Source organism: Protobothrops mucrosquamatus, unplaced genomic scaffold (assembly GCF_001527695.2).
Source record: "Protobothrops mucrosquamatus isolate PMUCROS unplaced genomic scaffold, P.Mucros_1.0 scaffold32, whole genome shotgun sequence".
In the NCBI taxonomy this organism is placed as follows: Eukaryota; Metazoa; Chordata; class Lepidosauria; order Squamata; family Viperidae; genus Protobothrops; species Protobothrops mucrosquamatus.
This window is the reverse complement of record NW_015386416.1, coordinates 886,663-906,062: the sequence shown is the minus strand read 5'-3', so window position 1 is coordinate 906,062 and position 19,400 is coordinate 886,663. Positions and strand designations below refer to the sequence as shown.

At 35.6% G+C, this 19,400-nt stretch overlaps 1 pseudogene; it reads left to right on the top strand.

Annotated features, from left to right (window-relative positions):
- Nucleotides 1-2,776: 2,776 nt before the first annotated feature.
- LOC107283293 lies at nucleotides 2,777-4,124 on the top strand (annotated as a pseudogene).
- Nucleotides 4,125-19,400: the final 15,276 nt, after the last annotated feature.

Genomic DNA, 19,400 nt, shown 5'->3' with positions numbered 1-19,400 from the left:
CGGTTTATTGGCAAGGCATAAAGTAAATCCGGACTGGCATCTGGGCCAGGGGAGCCCTCTTTTATGGGATTCCCCTGGCTTGTAATCACACAATTCCATTGGCTGGTAAGACCCCATTGCTAGTTAGCCAACCAGCAACGGGCATGAAACTGTATGCAGATGGAGAAGGGCAATCACCCTTAATGGGTGATCAGGATGCACATAGGGATTAAGGGGGGGGAATACAAAAGAACACAACAGATACTGTAGATATTGATAATCTTATATATATCTAAGAGTCAGTTTGGTGTAGTGGTTAGGTTGCTGGCCAATGAAGCAGGAGACTGTGATTTCTTAGGCATAAAAACTGGGTTGGTGACTTTGGGCCAGACATTCTCTCTCTGTTCAACAGACGCCAACAAGGTTGTTAATGTAAGAAAAAAAAGGGGGCAGAAAAATTAAGTGTATATTCCCCACCTTGAGTCATATATAATAACAGGAGGATAAAAATGTTATAATAATAATAATAGGAACAATGGTGGTCCTGGCAATTATTGGCACACTGGGCTCAATATCATAACATCTTGGATGACACTTAGAACATCTATGCACTGACAAAATGTCCACCTGTCTATTACAAAAGGCCACTGCTTGGATCTGCACATATACCATAACATCCTAGGTTCTTGGGAAAAAACAGTGTATGAAGGTCACCAGCAGCTAAACAACAGGCAGCAGTTATTTTACATTATTTTATACATACATACATACATACATACATACATACATACATACATACATACATACATTGTTCAATTCACTTGTATGAATTGAATGGGTGTTTTAGAACCAGCTTATAAATCCAAGTAAATCACATCAAATACCATTCAGGTGACTTATGTAGGATCCTATGGCGCAATTTTAAATGTATACCCATTCAGTTTCTCCTCAAAGGAGTGGCATGATTGTAAACTTCCACTGTGGAAAGAAATAAAGTCTGAGTATATGAAGTGACCAAAAGCTTCTACCTGTAGTAAATAATCTGTGGTAGCTTTAGAGATGTTTATTCAGAAACTAATTAGATTTGCAATAACATACAAGCATAAATTTGTCTACCCCCATTTGCAATCATATTTAGGAAACTATAAATTACATATTTATGACTTGAATTGACAATGGGAGAATATGCCTTCCCTTGTTAGAAAAGGCATAGTCTTATTTGAATGTATTTAAATTCTATGTATTTGAGCATTTGGCCTATCAAGAGTTGAATAAAATTTCTACAGCTATACACTTTCTTGGACTGGGGTGTTTTCGCCATTATTGTTGTTGACATACTGCATTATAAAAGCACCAACATGACAACTGAAGGATGGTTTACAGTGCTTAGACCTCTCTTGGCTCCAAAGTAATTCTCGAGCTAGAGAACCAAACCATTTGTCTCTTGTCCAGCATTTATTATGTTCATGACAGAATGCCCTTAATCATAAAGAATCTAATCTGAAAAACCAAAGCCAATGATAGTTCAGTCCATGCATTCTTGTGTTTTCTTCTTCAGTTCCCTTCTGGCAATTTTGATTGTTTTATAAAATGTGTTAAAAGCAATCTGGTATATCTCACAATTATTGCTAACAGAAGCATTGAACTAAAAAAATGAGATTACACAACTTGATTCTAAATAAGCTCTTTTGGAAACTAAATCATATTGCAAGCTAGGTTTCATCACTTAGTACAAAATAGTGCATATCAGGTATCTGTTGAAAATGACTTAAAATGTTAAACAACTAGAGATGTTGTTTTGTTCATCTCTGTACGGTCTTCAGTATGCCAGGATTTTTGTTGATAGAGCATGGTAGAAAGCAGAAAGGACACAGACAGAATTCTCCAGAATTGTCCTTAGCTGCTTTGTATCCAATATCAGTAGCAGTTTTACAAGTATTTAAATTATCTTTAGGTTAAGGTACATTTCCAGATTGCAATCACATATTCTAAAAATAAATGCTAAGTAATCTGCATTTTCCAGTACAGTTTAATAATGATGATGATGATGATGATGATGATGATGATGATGATGATGATGATGATAAAGTTGGAAGGGACCTTGGAGGTCATCTAGTCCAACCCCCTGCTCAGACAGGAAATCCTATACCATTTTGGACAAATGGCTGTCCAGTTTCTTCTTAAAAACTTCCAATGTTGGTGCATTCACCGCTTCTGGAGGCAGGTTGTTCCATTGGTTACTTGTTCTAACTGTCAGGAAGTTTCTCCTTAGTTCTAGGTTGCTTCTCTCTTTGGTTAGCTTCCAGTTTGGGCCAAACAGTTATGTATTGATATTAAGAGTTAATGTGTTTTGATTTAAACATGTCTCCCACTGTTTTGGAGGGAAAGTTAACTTTAAGTTTGAGTGGGAAAACAGCTTATGATTTGATTGGTTGCTGCGTAGAGGCGGCAAGTATAAATAGCTGTCATTCTGTCAGTTAAGTTCAGTTCTGCTTCTGCTGTAATAAATCGTGTTGTATTAGACCGGTCTGGTTAATGCCTCTAGAAAAACCCACTACACAATAGTGGCAATGAAGGTGGGATGTTGCTGAAAGAGAGAGATGATGCCTAATTGACTCTGAGGTCACTGGGTGTTAGACCAGGCACAAAAGTCCTGGTGAGACCACGTCCCCACCCTGCCTGCCAGTAAGCCACACTGGAGGCACAGTGTCCTGAGGGATCTGTCCCCAGGATCTAGGCAGCTCAGTTCCTATCACAGCAAGAGAGGCAGTGTCCAGGACCTCACTGAACTACTACCATGGCCAAGCTTGGCAGGTAAATGAATTCAATGCCTCACATCCAGAGCAGTGGAGCTCTTACGTCTCCAGGGTGGATAACTACCTGAGGGCCAACCAAGTTGAAAGCGGCAACTCTACTCTGTGCGTGTAGACAGGCTACATTCGACATCGCCAAGAATCTGGTAGTGCCAGCAAACATCAAGTCAGTAACCTATATAGACTTAAAGAGGAGGCTGAAAGAGCACTTCGAGCCAAAGCTGTCTGTAATCGCTTGGCATCACGCTTTTGAACAACGGGAGCAAAAGTCAGGTGAATCAGTAGCTGAGTTCGTGGCAGCACTTCATCAAGCTTCACGCCACTGTGAATTCCCTGACTTGGAGGATCGTCTCAAAGACAGACTCATTTGTGGACTGTTGCTATTTGCCAGGAAGAATCTGACCTTCCAAGACACTCTGAAGGAAGTCATGGCAGATGAGACTGCCATTGACAGAACACTTAGCCGCGTTCTCAACTGGGTGTTGAGGGGGTGGCCAGAAAACAGACCAGGTCCGGAGTTGTAGCACTATGCATGCAGAAAAGATGAGCTGTCAGTCCACAAATGTTGTGTGCTGTGGGGAAGCAGAGTAATTGTTCCGCCCAAATTGCAAGCCAGAGTGTTAGAATCTCTGCATGAGGGACATCCAGGTATCGTAAGAATGAAAACACTTGCAAGAAGTTACTTGTGGTGGCCAGGCCTGGACAAGGACATTGAGGCTCAAGTAAGGAACTGTCAGGTCTGCCAAGAGACCCGTCCAGAAATGCCCCAGGCACCTGTGCACCGCTGGGAGACCACGCAAGCCCCATGGGTCTCGCGTGCACATTGACTTTGTGGGTTCATTTCAGGGACAGGTATTCCTCATTGTTGTGGATAGTTATTCAAAATGGTTAGAGGTAGTACCTGTCCAATCTATGACTGCTGCCAGGGTCATCCAGGAACTGCACCAGCTATTTGCCACACATGGACTATTGGACATCATTGTGTCTGACAACGGAGCACAATTTACGGCAGTGGAATTCCAGTCCTTCCTTAATGCTAACATGATTAGACACACCACTTCGGCTCCATTCCATCCAGCTTCCAATGGTCAAGCTGAATGGATGGTAAGGTCCACCAAAGAATCCCTTAAAAGACTGACTAAGGGAGACAGGAATCATCACCTGGCAAACTTTCTTCTATGCCAGCACACAACTCCAAGCACCTCAACAATACGCAGCCCAGATGAACTATGGTGGGGACGTCGGCTCACAACAAAGCTAGACTACCTCCACCCTGACAGGATAGCTGCTGAAACAGCACAACCCAAGCCTGCCAGGAATCTACAGGGCTAGGAACTATGGGCAGGGGGCACCTTGGATGGCTGCTACAATTACTAAAGTGTCAGGGCCACTATTATATGGGGTGGCTCTGGACGAAGGTCATGTGATCCGACGCCACATTGACCAGTTGCAGCGTCGGCAGACAAAGCAGAGTTCAGGAGCAGACTTCAAAAGAACAGTAGACACTCCAGGTGAAGCTGCTATTCCAGCATCGCCCACACCTGCCGAGACTGAGACAGAGGCACCACAGATCTTTGTACCGCCTCTCCTGTCAAATGACTTGGATGGACATAGCGGCACAGGTCTACTGCCTCTGCCGTCAAATGACTCAAACGGATATAGTGGAACAGGTCTACCCAGTGCGGACAACCAGCAAGTCGAGATGGAAACCCAAACAGCCTTGCGGTGTTCCGGCAGAACTCGCAACCCACCAGTCTACCTCAAAGACTATGTGCATCAAGTGTACAAGAAATCGCTTTATCCAGGGGGAAGGGGTGTTATGTATTGATATAATTAAGAATTATTTATATATAAGAATTATTTAGTCTGTTAACCAGAACTCATTTTAGTGACATCAAATGTACTGTATAGTCCATCAGGTATTTCTAGCATGCAAATATCAGTACAATAACTGTTGTATTGTATGTATGATCCATAAAGCAGGAAATTTTCAAGTAAAAACAGTAAACTGTACCAAATGAATTATCACAAATTCAAATTCAAGTATATGAATCTAGAAAGTTACTGGAATTACATGTTAGTTTTTCAGTTTAAATGAACTGGGATTAAACAATTGGTGCAACATAGTGTGGTCTGCAGATTAAAGTCATTATTTCTATCATTCTATGTCCTTGTTATTCTTCCTATTAAAAGAAGAAACTAGAAGAGCACCTTCATTCAGTACTATATTTATGCTTGTTTAGAATCAACCCTCCTCACTTTTTGCAATATGAAACGCCTGTTGAGTATGCTGCTGTCAGCTACTAAAGATAAAGAGGAACACAGTTGGACAACGTGATTAATGTGCAGTCTTTACAAACAGCAGGTCACAACAAAGCAGATCTTCTGGACTGTATCATTTCAAAGTGGTATGTTCTTTTTCAGATAATATTTCCTACCTCTAGATCTATTAAGGCCACCAGGTCAGAATGGGTCAGGTGGCACTAGCAAACACTCTTAGGCAAGTGAGTTCCAACAAAGACAATGGGACTTACTTCTGAGAAAGTGGAGACAAGATCAAGCCATAAGCCACTACACTTTCAGTCATCTGTGCAAGGTTGTTAAATTGAGGGGCCCATAAATGTTGTTGGAATATTATTTTGAAGACAATTTATATGCTAAACAAAAGATCACCCTAAAATATTTTCTCTAAACTTTTAACTTTGCATGCAGTGAATATTGCAGAACCTGTAGAATGCTAATCCTCAACTCTGTCTAAAATTAACAGTATAGGAAAAAAATTATATTGATCTGCTAAGATGCTTTAAAAGTGAAAGCTGAACAATTGTGTACTGCTATGATTTTTTCCAAACAACAAACACTTAATCAAGGTGTTGCTATTCTGGCCCTATACAAACATACTCAAAAATGCCTGGGACTATCTTTACTAACCAAGGACCAGATTTAAATAGCTTTTCAGACATTTTCCTATTATTTGAGTTATCCTTTTCAAAGATCTTGAGATCCCAAACAATAGATAGGGCATAATTATAAAACAATAAAAGTACAATATGTCATATGTGTATTTATCTGCAAATCAATTAAATGGTTTTATAACAGAAATGCTGGTTGAAAAATAGGAATTTTCCTTAAAAATCTGCATGGAGATCACAAACTGAATTAGTTTCCTATTAAGGAAGAAACTAGAGGAGCACCTTCATTCACTAGAGGAACTTAAAATTTTCCCTGGCCCAACCAAATTTTAGCATTGTGCTTAACTGATAAATTAAGAACAATGCTAGATTTAAAATTATTTCAATGGAACTAGGAGGAATGTGTGTGTGTGAAGGGGACAAAGTTATTTTGTTATTTTACATTTGTAAAAATAAAATATCTCAATGAATTTATTTATATGAATCCTGAGACCCTCTCTAGTTGTCTTTCACATTCTCTTGGTCAGGTTCAGGTGATTTTTGTCCTCAGAAAGGAAAGTTCATTAACCGAAATTCTTTTACTCATTCTTTTGATTCAAAATATATTTCTACATTCATTCTATAAAATTAGGAAAGAAATTATTCTAGCCATTTGGAAATAATATTAGAAAATTATTCCTATTTTGAACTGAAATATTATGTGCCATATAAAAGAAAAAGATGTTTTTTCTAAAAGCAACAATTATCTCTCTACATAACTAATAGAAATTATAATGCAATATTCAGATAACCTAATAGTAAATGGAAAACTTTTGCCCCAGAATCAATGTTAGAATTAGCAATTTACAAAAACTGTACCTACTAAAACCAACATCCGATTTATATCACAGGAAGGATTTTTATGCATTTCTCAACATTTCACAAAGTCAAAAGATTTGTCTCTATAAATAATTCTACCACAGAGAATTAATGAATAGCATTAAAAAAACAAAGTAGTTTCCTAGATATAACTAAACATAGTAAAGGTTGCAAATGATTAGTTTGAAAAAAAGAGAGCAGTAGACAGGTTAAGAAATAAGATTTGCTCCAATCAGAAGGATAGCATCACAGACACGGGAAAGGTGGACATATTACAAACACAATCTCTTCTTCAGAAAAAGGTTTGTTGCACAGATTACATATTTAGCACACTTGAAACAATATGCCAACATAAATCTGCTGCTTGAAGAGTTAAATGTGTTTTTCCACAGAGATTTTAGAACTGAAAATCTGAACTATTTCTGCAAAGCTTTATTCTGATCTATCTGAAAATGTATCTTTATGGCATATCTTATTAACAACGCACAAATGAATATGCTGGATTTAAGTCTGCTTCCAGACTGCCATATCTCTGTTCAGGTTCCTCGGTGACCCTCTTTCACTTAATACAGAATACTTGGTGACTGTTTTTTTTAAATCCCAGAAAAGAATCATGAAAACTATGTACTTGTATTCATGCCTACATTTACATAGTATTGCACATCTTTAACAGGAAGCACTTAGCACTTTTCTTCTTGTATCCTTATTGTTCAATAAAGCTCTATTTAAGAGGTTCTTAGTGTTCTCTGAGCTTGGTTGTTTTCTTGAAGATGTTTCATTACCTAAACTAGATATTGTATGATATTACCTAGTTTGTGTAATAAAACATCTGCAAGAAAACAACCAAGCTCAGAGAGCACCAAAGACTCCTCAAGTTTGTTATTGAGATAAAAATGCTTACAAGTCAGTTGTGAAGAAAAGTTGGGTTTCTGATGTATCACTTGGTACTGCTGATACAGCACTTGGTACTGAAAAACAATGGCACCAATAAGTGCTCCACTACCAAAGCAATAAGCCAATCTCCCACAAGAGAAGCTGCATAAGAATTTTATTTAGATGAGCACAAACTCATTGCAGCATACCTGACCAGCAGAAAAAGCATCTATACATCTTCCAACAAAATGGATATTTATGTAACTTTATCAAAAAGTGCCTGATCACTCAAGCCAATATAGCACAACCAACACAAGTTGTAAAAAGGATAACACTGCCAAACATCAGAAATATCTCAGAAACCACCAATTACAACACACAGAATGAGCATAGCACACAACCCAACTAAAGACCAACTAAAACATCCTAAATAAACCAAAAGATCCAGCAGCCCCTGAAGAAAAAGTAGGAGTCATCTGTAATACACAGCGTATTGTAGGACAAACTGGCAGAGTACATCCATGAATATCAATTAGCAGTCAGAAAACATGATGAAAACTCTTTAATTTCACACCATAAGGACAGATTTAACAATCATAGTTTCAACTGGGAAACTGTGACCATCCTAGACCAAGCCAAGCCCAGGAACACTAGGGGATTTCTAGAAGTACTCTGACAAATTAGCTATCACTAGATACATAAACATAAACAATATCTACATATATGCAAAAGAGATAATCAACAATCCAAAAAAAGAACACAGGCCAAAACACCTCCCACATCACAAACAGCACCCAGCTTAACTCCAAACTGTCTTGAATGTATTTGGTCAATATAAAAGGGAGAAAAAATAACATTGCCATAGGTGTATACTATAGGCCACCCAACCAAACAGAGGAAATAGATGAACTTTTTGCTAGTCAGCTAACTGAGGTATATAGGAAGCACATCACAATAGTAATGGGGGAGTTTAACTACCCTGACATCAACTGGGAGACAAACTCTGCACCAAGTGGAAGATCAAACAGATTCCTGACAAACCTAGCAGACAACTTTGTCTCCCAAAAAGTAGAGAAGGAAACTAGGGGATTAATCATATTGGACCTAATTCTCACTAACAGGATGAAATGATAGAAGGTGTTGAAGCCACAGGAACCTTGAAGGGGAGAGTGATCATGCAATATTGGAATTCAACATTATGTAAGCACAAGCAATAGAATACAGTCAAACTAGAGTCTTGGACTTTAAGAGAGATAATTTCAATAAACTTAGAGAGAGCTTGGGAAGGATTCCATGGATGAGAATCCTCAAGGGGAAAACAACTAAGAATCTTGGGGATTTTTGAAAAGTGAGATAATAAAAGCCCAGTCTAGCACAATACCAACAAAGAAGAAAAATAACAGCTCTCATAAGAAACCAGCATGGCTGCATAAAGAACTCTCTGATAAATTGAAAGATAAAAAGGACAAGTATAAAAAGTGGAAAGAGGGGCACATAACTAAGGCAAAATATCAGCAAATAGTCCAAGCCTGCAAAGATGAAGTGAGGAAAGCCAAGCCTCAAAATGAACTCAGGCTTGCGACCAAAGTCAAAAATAACAAAAAAAGCTTCTTTCAACATGTAAAAAACAAGAAAAGGGTGAAGAAAATGATTGGTCCATTAGTGGGTGAAAGTGGCAAGAAGGTGACAAGCCACAGAGAGAAAGCAGAACTATTTAACTTGTTTTTTGCATCTATCTTTACACAAAGGGAAAAAACCAACCAACCTATCAAAAATAGTGCCATAAAAAACAGAACAGAAACGCAAGTTAAGATAGGCAAGAAAATGGTAAGTGAGCACCTGTCCAGCCTAGACGATTTCAAATCACCAGGACCAGATGGATTACACCCCAAGGTTCTCAAGGAACTGGCAGATGTGATCTCAGAACCACTGAACTTTTCAAAAATCCTGGAGCACTGGGGAACTATCAGAGGACTGGAAAAGAGCTGATGTAGTTCCCATCTTCAAAAAAATAAAAAAATGGATTCAGGAAATTACAGACCTATCAGCCTGACCTCAATACCGGGGAAGATTCCGGAACAGATAATCAAACAATGAATCAGCAAACACCTAGAGGCAAACAAAGTCATTACCAAAAGCCAACATGGGTTTGTCAAAAACAGATCATGCCAGACAAATCTTATTTCATTCTTTGACCAAGTGACAAAATTAGTGGACCAGAGGAATGCTGTGGATATAATTTACTTGGACTTCAGTAAGGCATTTGATAAAGTAGATCACAACCTACTACTTGATAAGATAGAAAAATGTGAGTTAGACAGCATCAACACCAGATGGATTCATAGCTGGCTGACCGGCCGTATTCCGTGTGTGGTCCTCAATGGAACTGCATCTACATGGAGGGAACTGTGTAGTGGGGTGCCCCAGGGCTATGTTCTGGGCCCAGTGCTTTTCAACATCTTCATCAATGATTTGGATGAGGGGATAAATGGGGAACTCATCAAATTTGCAGACAACACCAAGCTGGCAGGAATAGCCAACACTCCAGAAGATAGGCTTCCATCCAAAAAAGGTGCCGGAACTCCGTTCTGAGCATTCTATGAGAAAAAAAGCCCTGGTTGTTGTTGTTGTTGTTGTTGTTGTTGTTATTATTATTATTATTACTGTTACTATTATTATCATCAGACCAGCAATCAATACTTAAACAATGCCCAATCAAGGAACTTCCAAACAAAGTACCTCTAAAGCCGTCCCCACCAATATTAACAGGACAAGCCACTAGAATATAAATGCCACTCCTTACTAGCACTGATATTATCTATTTTGGGTCATGAAACATTTGCAAGAAAACAACTAAGATCAGAGAACACCAATGGCCCATCATTTCAACTCTGAGCTAAAATATTCTCCTTTATTAGTAAAAACAAACTTTTCAGTTTACTATCCCACCTATATCTTATCATGTCTGGTTGCAAGATTAAGTTTTCTGATTCTGAATTCAGTATGACAATCGTATGGACATATTTTATATTTTGGCTCCGAGATTAGAGATGATAATAGGTGAAATAAATTGAAAGTGCTTTATGGCTATTATGAAGCATACTTTCACCTGCCATATTTTCAGTGGAATTGAATAGAAGGGAAGGGAAAATAGTATTTTCATATTTTAAACAATCCAACAAACTAGGATAGCAAGCAGTAATTGAACTCTTTTAGAGATATGTAGTATGCAAACATTAAAATAGCTCTCATAATCTGAAGAAGATTCAAATAATATTCAGGTTAAGGAGAGTAAATGGTAAAACAAGACATTGAAGCACAAAAACAGAATAATAGAAAAACAATTAGATGTCCTCAGTATTATATGAACAAGCTTTACACCATTTGAGGACTTTTGAAATATCTGGTTAAATTATATTTGGAAGCCTCTTGGATTTGCATATTATTAAAATGCTTCCAAAATATTACTGATGAGGTTACTGTATATAACATTTTGACTTTCTTGACATTAATGTTATTTTTTTTGTAACCATATATAAGTTATCTATTATTGCTTTCTTCCAGGAAAACAGAAACTGTTTAGTCTGATCATGATTCCATAGAGAATAGCAGGATATTTTATTGGTTTCCCAGAGCAAGGGACAGCATTACAACAGCTACTTAGGAAAAACTATTTGATGGGTTAAAATGACTTCTGTTGATTTTGTTGAGTGATTTGTTAAATGATACTTATTCTGTATATTGAGTGGTTCAAAAAGCAATGATTGGTATTTAAGAAGGCCTGTCTTCAAATTATCTACAATCCTGAGAGGAACTCTGTGTCTTAACTTAGATAAGATTTTCCTTTTTTCCAAAGTCACTATAAATTTTATCCTGAAACTACTCAGATAAACACTTAAGTTGGATTCAGTATCAGTACAGTTAATTACAGAATAAAGTTTAAGTGCTATTTCAAAATTGTGCCAAATAAGTTGGAAATGATGCTGTTCAATACACTTTAGAGCCATGGTGAAGAAGATATGGCCTCCAGATGCTACTATCTACAACTTGTAATAAGTATGGCCATAATGAGATCTTGGGAATTGTATTTAAGCAACATCTGAAGAACTACAAGTGTCTCACTCAAAGTGTAGAGAAAACAATATTTCCTAGTAGCACATTCCACAATTACAGCAATGATTTGGGCCAAGTACAAATACATCAGGCCTTTTTAGATGGCTCTTGTTTAAAAGACCTGGTGCCTTAGCAGGAACTATTTAAGCAGCATGTCTGTTTTTTGCTACTAAATTCTACCAAAGAAGGCCAAAAACACAGTTGCATCCTGTTAAAAGATCAAAGTGTACAGTGTACAGAGAATAAGAGATAAGAATGAATCACTTTTAAATTCCAGGTAGTTCAGTGGCACCTTTCTGCACAGATTTGTGTATGTTGAAAACATTAATTTTAATCTAAAAATGCAGTATATCATGGCTCTATGTTTTGTAACTAAAGCAAGAAGCTAGTAATTAAGTGTATAAATTCTAGTACACAAAAATACTGCCATTATTAAAAAGCTTTAGTTTGCTTTAATTAGTTTTATTTTTCTTCATTCCTTTTTTTGTACAAGTTAGAACATGAGTTTAATGACTGCATATCCCTGTAAGGTAGGCTAGCTGGGAGAAACAAAACTGCCTGAGGCCACCAATAGTATAGAGAATTTACATTTATGTTTTCCACTTCTAATCTCAACACTAGCTGTTAAATATAAAAATTATTTTAAGAGAAATGATAACTACTGCATGAATGAATGAATGAATGAATGAATGAATGAATGAATACTACAGGAATCACCAACACATATCTATCTAATTTTCTATCTAATAAGAGCTGGAACTTACCTAGTTTGCAATTTGTATAAAGCTGGAAAAACCAACTTTGTTTTCTGAGTTTTGGTGAGTTGCAAGGAGAACAACTACAACTGATTTCTGCTAAATTACATGACGTAGCCACACCTGAGCATCTAGGATACACCCTTTGAGTGGTGAAGGAAGCCATGAGAAAAGGTAAAACCACCTAGAGATCTTTAGCTTTCTAGCCTGGTGCCTTAACCACTAGACCAAACTGGTTTATTTAATGCCTTTTCAGTCAATGTAGTGAAGTCAGAAGCAGGAAGACGCAATCATGTGGTGGATGATACAGAACGTCATATTAAGGAAGTAGTGAACAAGAAGGCTGATAATAGTTACTTTTTTATGAAAGTACATTTTTAGAGTCAAATATTTTTTTTGTTTTTCTTTTGTAAGGAAGGATATTAGAATCATGGCTGTGAAATATATTCTACCTGTTTCTTTGATTTTGCAAACCATCTTGCTTTTGGGTTTTATAAATATTCCAGAACTGCACATAGCAATACTAACTTTCTGTATGGCAAAATACCTTACAACTTGGACTGAACTATATATAATAAAGCATAAATATAAAATGTACATTGTATGATGGAAAATGTATAAAATGCATTCTTGCAATACATTTTATGATATAGAATGCTAGTTTACTTATGCATCTGATTAAAGAAAAACAAATTGTTGATACTGGCTATCTTTTCTCCACCTTCACAACTTTCTTTAAATCACTGAGTGAACAATTAGAGAAAAGTCTCATATTGATTACCAATATCAGTCAAATAAAAACTGACAAATATCAATAGATAATCTGTCACTTTTTTTAATGAAATAGTCATTTCACTTAGGTATCTGGCTCGCAGTTTTGTAAAATGCCTGAAGCTATATATCAATTATTTGAAGCCCAAAAATAGAATATCAAAGACTTTATACTCTTTAATCTGCTCATTTTAATAAAAGAGTCATTAAAATCAATTACAGTGAAAAGTATCACATATAAAATGAAAGTGTTTCACATCCAATTTTCACAATTAATAAATTTAATGACAGCTGATTTGCAGTATTTGAGGATTTTTGAAACATCTGCTTAAATTATATTTGGAAGCCTCCCGGATTTGCATATTATTACAATGCTTCCAAAATATTACTGATTGTTGCAAAGAAAATAACATATTAATGTCAAGAAAATCAAGATGTTACTGTATGGTAACATCTTGACTTTCTTGACATTAATATGTTATTTTCTTTGCAACAATACATAAGTTATCTGTTATTGCCTTCTTTCAGGAAGCTCTTTTATTTCCCAGTCTAGCCTAGAATCCTAGTAATTTCTTATCTGTAGATTAAACAACCCCCAAAATAAATGTCTCATTCCCATAATAAACATACTGAATCCAGTTTAACATTTTTTTAAAAAAAAATTCCAATATTCTTTGGACATAAATTATTTGGGAAAGCATTATTCTATTATAGGCATTTTTACCCTGGAATCATTAAATGATATAGACCTTTTTTTTTAAAAAAAAGTATCTTTGAATTGCCTGCATATATTGTTCAATTGCTTATTAATGTTTTAATAACTGATATTAAATAGATTCTGATGGGGGGCAGCCATTGGAAACTACATCTGAGATGAATTTACCAATCCAATTCTCCCAGAGTTTATCAGGAATTCTAGATTAAGGACATCACATTACCACATTCCAGAGTACCAATGTCAGTGTCAATTTCCTTTAAAGAGAAGGGACAAGAGTACTTAGAAAACATTCAGCCTGACTGACAATGGAGTGTCCTTTCAGCCTTGGAACTTTAAAATAATAATGGGGGACAAGATAAGTAAGGCAAGAAGATTAAACAATGGCCTCCCACAAGGTTCTGATGGCACCTACACTATTCAACTTATACATATCAGATATCCTGGCAACAAGGGGATGCACATTTGGATAAATTGATGGTTTGACCTTACCAGTATAAGGTGGCAGACAGCCTCATGTCAAAAATCTTAAAATCTTGGGGAAATTCTTCACTGACTGGAAGGTATAAAAATATGATACCCTTTGGCTCTGTGCTCAAGATTAGCCAATGTTTATTAGTTTTTTTAATATGATATGAGTTGATTATATGATGATCAGTGTCAACTAAAAGCTAATAAATAATGGCAGTCTTTTGGCCAAAAAAAAACAACGTTCTTAACTTTCCCAAGCACAGCACCTTCCCCTCATGAAACTTTAATGTGAACATATTTTTAATTTGGTCTACACATGAAACAGAATGTTGCAATAAAATACTGATGGGCTAAAGTAGATTGTTTTGACTTCCCATTTTAACCTACAGCCTTATTCTTCCAAACTCAGACAAAATTGCCTAGATCCTATTACTTGCAAAGGTGTCTTTATGCTAACAGAGATGACCCAATTAACTTATCTTAGCAAGAGTCAGTGGACGGAAACCCAGTCTTATTCACCACATTCAGTAACCAGTAGCTCAAGATTTTAAAAAACTTGATTAATAGTTTAATAATTTAATCCTGATTTCTCAGCAGAACTGTTTGGGGACATAAAACTGCTCAAGGTCTTTCTTCCTCTTTAGTAAGTTTTTTTTTTAATTTTCAGTATATTGATACTTTGTCTGATCAAACTCAAGCTTTATTCTGTTTATTAAAGTCTTACAAGATTAAGAAATATTTCTTTTATGCAATGTATATAGGAAGGAACTTAAATATAAATTGTTGACTGAAGATAAATTATATTCACTAATAAAGGACCATGGCCAACAATTACAAACCATACAGCAAGCATTTTTTTAATGAATTACAACAGTAAATACTCCTTTTCAAATCCCAATTTGAATTTCCAAAATGGTTTCAATTACCAGTTGTGTTATTTTGAACACACTATTAACAATCAAGCAGAGTAAACCAAAGTAATTATTTCAAAATCCAATTAGTAACATGCAGATTTGCTGAAAAATACTGTCAGTTTTTTTATTATAAAGAAAAGTCTTGAAATAGAGAATTTAAAAAAAAATCTTATTACAAAAAAAAGAACAAAAATGAAATACATATTTAGCGGGAACCTGGAACAGAAATAAAAGAATTAGATAGATTACATTATCTAGATAACATTCTCTTTCTTCAGCAAATTTATTCTACAAAATAGTGTTACAATATTCTTGCATATTACAATAATTGTAAAAGGTATCCTCTTTTTAAAAAAAAGCCCATAAAAAGTATTTCTTAGAAATGCTTCTGTTTCAAAGTACAACCATACCTATAAATATAAAAACATGCCTTATAGATATTGCTCATTTACATTGTATTTAGTTCCACTTAAACCTTATGTAATGTATGACAGCTAACTTATAATAACGCACAAATATTAAATATACAAAGCAAGGATGTTCAAAGTATCAAGCGAGATTCAGGAATAGCCTTATTATGAAGTGGAATGAAAAGATGCTGCAAGCAACAAGCTATCAATTAAATTACTAGAGTTTTAAGTTATTATATTTTTAATGTTTGGCAAGCAGTACACCATACAAACTTTCCAACTCAGGTTCTGAAATGTTTTGACTCAGCAACTCTAAAGAACAGAAAAACAATCTTCTCAGTTATAATCAACTCCAAAATTAGTTTTCTTAGACAGTTTTTAGACCTGTAGAAAATAGAGAAGAGGAGCCTCAAGGAATGCATTAAATTCTCAAATAAAACCCATTAACATACATTTTATTACAATATTAAACAGAGGCATATTACCATTGTTTCAATGTGCAATTGCTGGCTGAAATTTGAATAATGCTGTATATAGTTAGCCTCATTAAGAATACAGTACAATCCATGATTTGGTTAACAACTATGTTTCTATATAAAGTATATAGAATCTTAATTCAAAAATATTGAATATTGGCATTGTTAACTTAAGATATTACGCAATGTTTCCTTATAGCATCAAGTTCAAAATATCTTTTGCATGTAACAGGAATGTAAGTGAATGTGTTACATGCAATATAGGAATACTATTGAACCTGATTTAGATTTAAGGAGAGGGATACCAGATTTCTGGCACACTATTTAATCAGATGGTCATTCATTATATCCTAAATATGAAGAAACATGCCTACACTGACAGTTCATCAAACAGACAAGATTGATATTTTGTTTGATAAGAACCAGCCCTTTGACAAAGCATTTAGTGCATTGCAAATGATAAGATTAATTCTAACCAACAGAAAGTGAGGAGCATTTTCCAAGGGAATTCAGATGGAATTCTATAGTAGTAGACTGAACATAGTTCTGTCTCCAACATCAGTTTACAGACTTCATCTCCCTGTAAAGTTATCCATAATAATGAATTATATCACAGCTTACTGATTGAAACAGGTTGAAAAGAATTTCCTACCACTAAACTAAACCAGATTCAAATATGAACATTTTTCTCTCAAGACAATTGCTTAAAATGAGCGAGCTTTTTTACTTTAAAGAGTTTCATAGAACAGAACATTCCCTCTACTTTCTTCTCCCATCACAAATATAAAACTTTGCCTTCATAAATCATACTTAATGGTACTGCTTCTGAAAATACTGAACTGGCAACCAATTCTCTAACATTACATTAATGGTAAAACAACCTAAGATGTATACTCATGTGAAAGTTTGGATTTACATAGGTGATGCATATAGTTATGAATTATAAATTCTTCTAATGTGGATCTTCAAAGATAAATTATTAAGTCACAAACCTCAAGAATGTAACCATTAATACTTACATAGACAATTAAGCAGAGCTAGAAATAGCAATATCAACTTCAAACAATACTGTTATGTTATTTTGCTTCATACTTACTAACGTACAAAGCCTTAAGGCAAAGTACACCTATCTATTGGAATAGTCTCTTGTATATTTGTTTAGGACAGAATTTCAGTAAAATAGCAGACATTTCATATAAAAATAAAGACATAAAAATCACCAGATGCCTTTAAAACTGTACATATTTTTCTTCACAAGTGTAATAGAATACATTGTCCCATCTATTTGCTAGCACATATAATATCTAAATAAATACACACTTATACCTACAATAGACAAGAGGCAAATGGACAGCCAAATCATGAGGATCATGAACCCTTTTATCTAATCCATGTCATCTTTTTTCTTTACCAGATCTCCTGTTCTATTATATTTGCAAAAATCAGCAAATGTAAAAATGAGCAACTCAGGTTAGACCCTGAGGCCTGAAGGTCAAGATGTTAGGCTGACTTTGGTTTCCAAGGGACAATAGAGCCAGAATGCCTACATGAGATGAGAAAAAACAAGAGAGCTGTAATACTGATTAACTAACTTGTCACTCACAAACTCAGGGGGAAAAATTATAGCCATAACCCCATCTAGTGATATGGGACAATAATTAAAATAAATTAGATGGTGCTCAAACTAAGAAAAAACGATGGGAGGTTAGTCTAAAAATAAGGAGATAACAATAATAGGAGAAACTATTATCTAAGTTCTATTTCTAAGGTATTATTTGCCAAGTACCTGAACCTCATCTCAAATGTTTCAGTTAAGAATCAACATCAAGTGAGCACCAAACTTCTAAATTCTCAAATAGCAAGCATTTTGGTGTTTAATAGCTTGCTGATGGATGAAGTGGAATCCTGAAGGAAATTACACAAGTGTTATTCCTCCCCTCCAGTTAGATCACCTATCTACAAACACTTCCAGTGGGCTCCAGTTTGGAAAAGATACTTTATATCAAAAAGAAAATTCAGGAAATCCATTTAATTTAATTGAGAAACCATCTTGAGTTGCTTATCATTTTGATATTTGTTATTTTTGTTTATACTGAAATTTGCACTTGATTGTAAATACTGTTTTCTATGACTGAAATCAGTTCATGTTTTCAGTAATAGAAAACAGTATTGTTACATACAAATTTCTCAGTCCTGTCTGTTCAAATCTAGTTAAGTAGCAGTAACTCAAGCAGCTGTTCATACAGAAGCTATTTAATAATTGTGGCTCAGAAATATTGATCAATAATGCTTTAAAATTAACACTGATTTTTAAGGAACTTGTGAATGAAAATGGGTTTTCTCAGATCCCTGAAATGTTGCTGATTAAGCTAGTTTTTGAGAACAAATATGATTCATATGAAGGATTTTAGTAAATATGATACTACATATTGTTTATCTCAGCAGTATTATTGAAGAAGCTGGTATTAATAAACCAGATGCACTGTAAGACTTTTCTCTTGCATACTAACTTGTTTTGAAAATGATCTTAAAGATCCCTGTTTCCTTTCAATGATGCTTCTCTATTTAGAGAACACAAAAATTCTACTATCACTTTAGTAGGCTTGATTGCAACACTTTTAAAACACAACATGCAAACTTTTAAGAATTCAGAAGCATGTTTAGCTTGCACTATGAGTCAGTCGTTAATGAGGCATGTTTGAGTTGTTTAAAAAATGTTAGCAAATATAAATGACGCCTGAGTCTCTCTCCCTATTGCCATCTCCCCTCCGCAGCAAGTCTCTCCTATTGCTTAAGATTCTAATTTGGAGCCAAACAAACATACAGCAATAGTTCTTATTATCATTTGATCTGATAAAGCAACACTAGGACAATACCACGTAGAAAACAGTGAAACACGGACACAAAGCAAACTTCTCAGGAAAGCATAAAAGCTGAAATGAAATATCAAGAGAAGGACTCACACTAACCCATTCAGAAGACAAAGACGGCAAAACGGAAAAGCTCTAAAAAGCAGCAGCTTGTGAGGCCTCTGGGAGATGTCCTTCTGGCATTTCAACACAACAGCCCCACACTAGCTTCACCTCCCTGCATACAGCAAAGGGGGAACTAAACAAAGCTGTTTATTAAAGCTGTTGTGCAGGATTGCATTAGGAAACTCGAACAGACCACCTGGACCTTTCGGATTGTGGCAGTGTGTTTAATTTGCAAGCTGCCCCTTCGCTGTTGCACTAGCAGCAGCAGCAGCAGCAACAGTAAGGGCTTTTTACACAGCTGAAAATACACACCATTTGGCTTAGGTGGAAAAAAAATAAACAGAAATGCATAAGCTAAAAGGCTG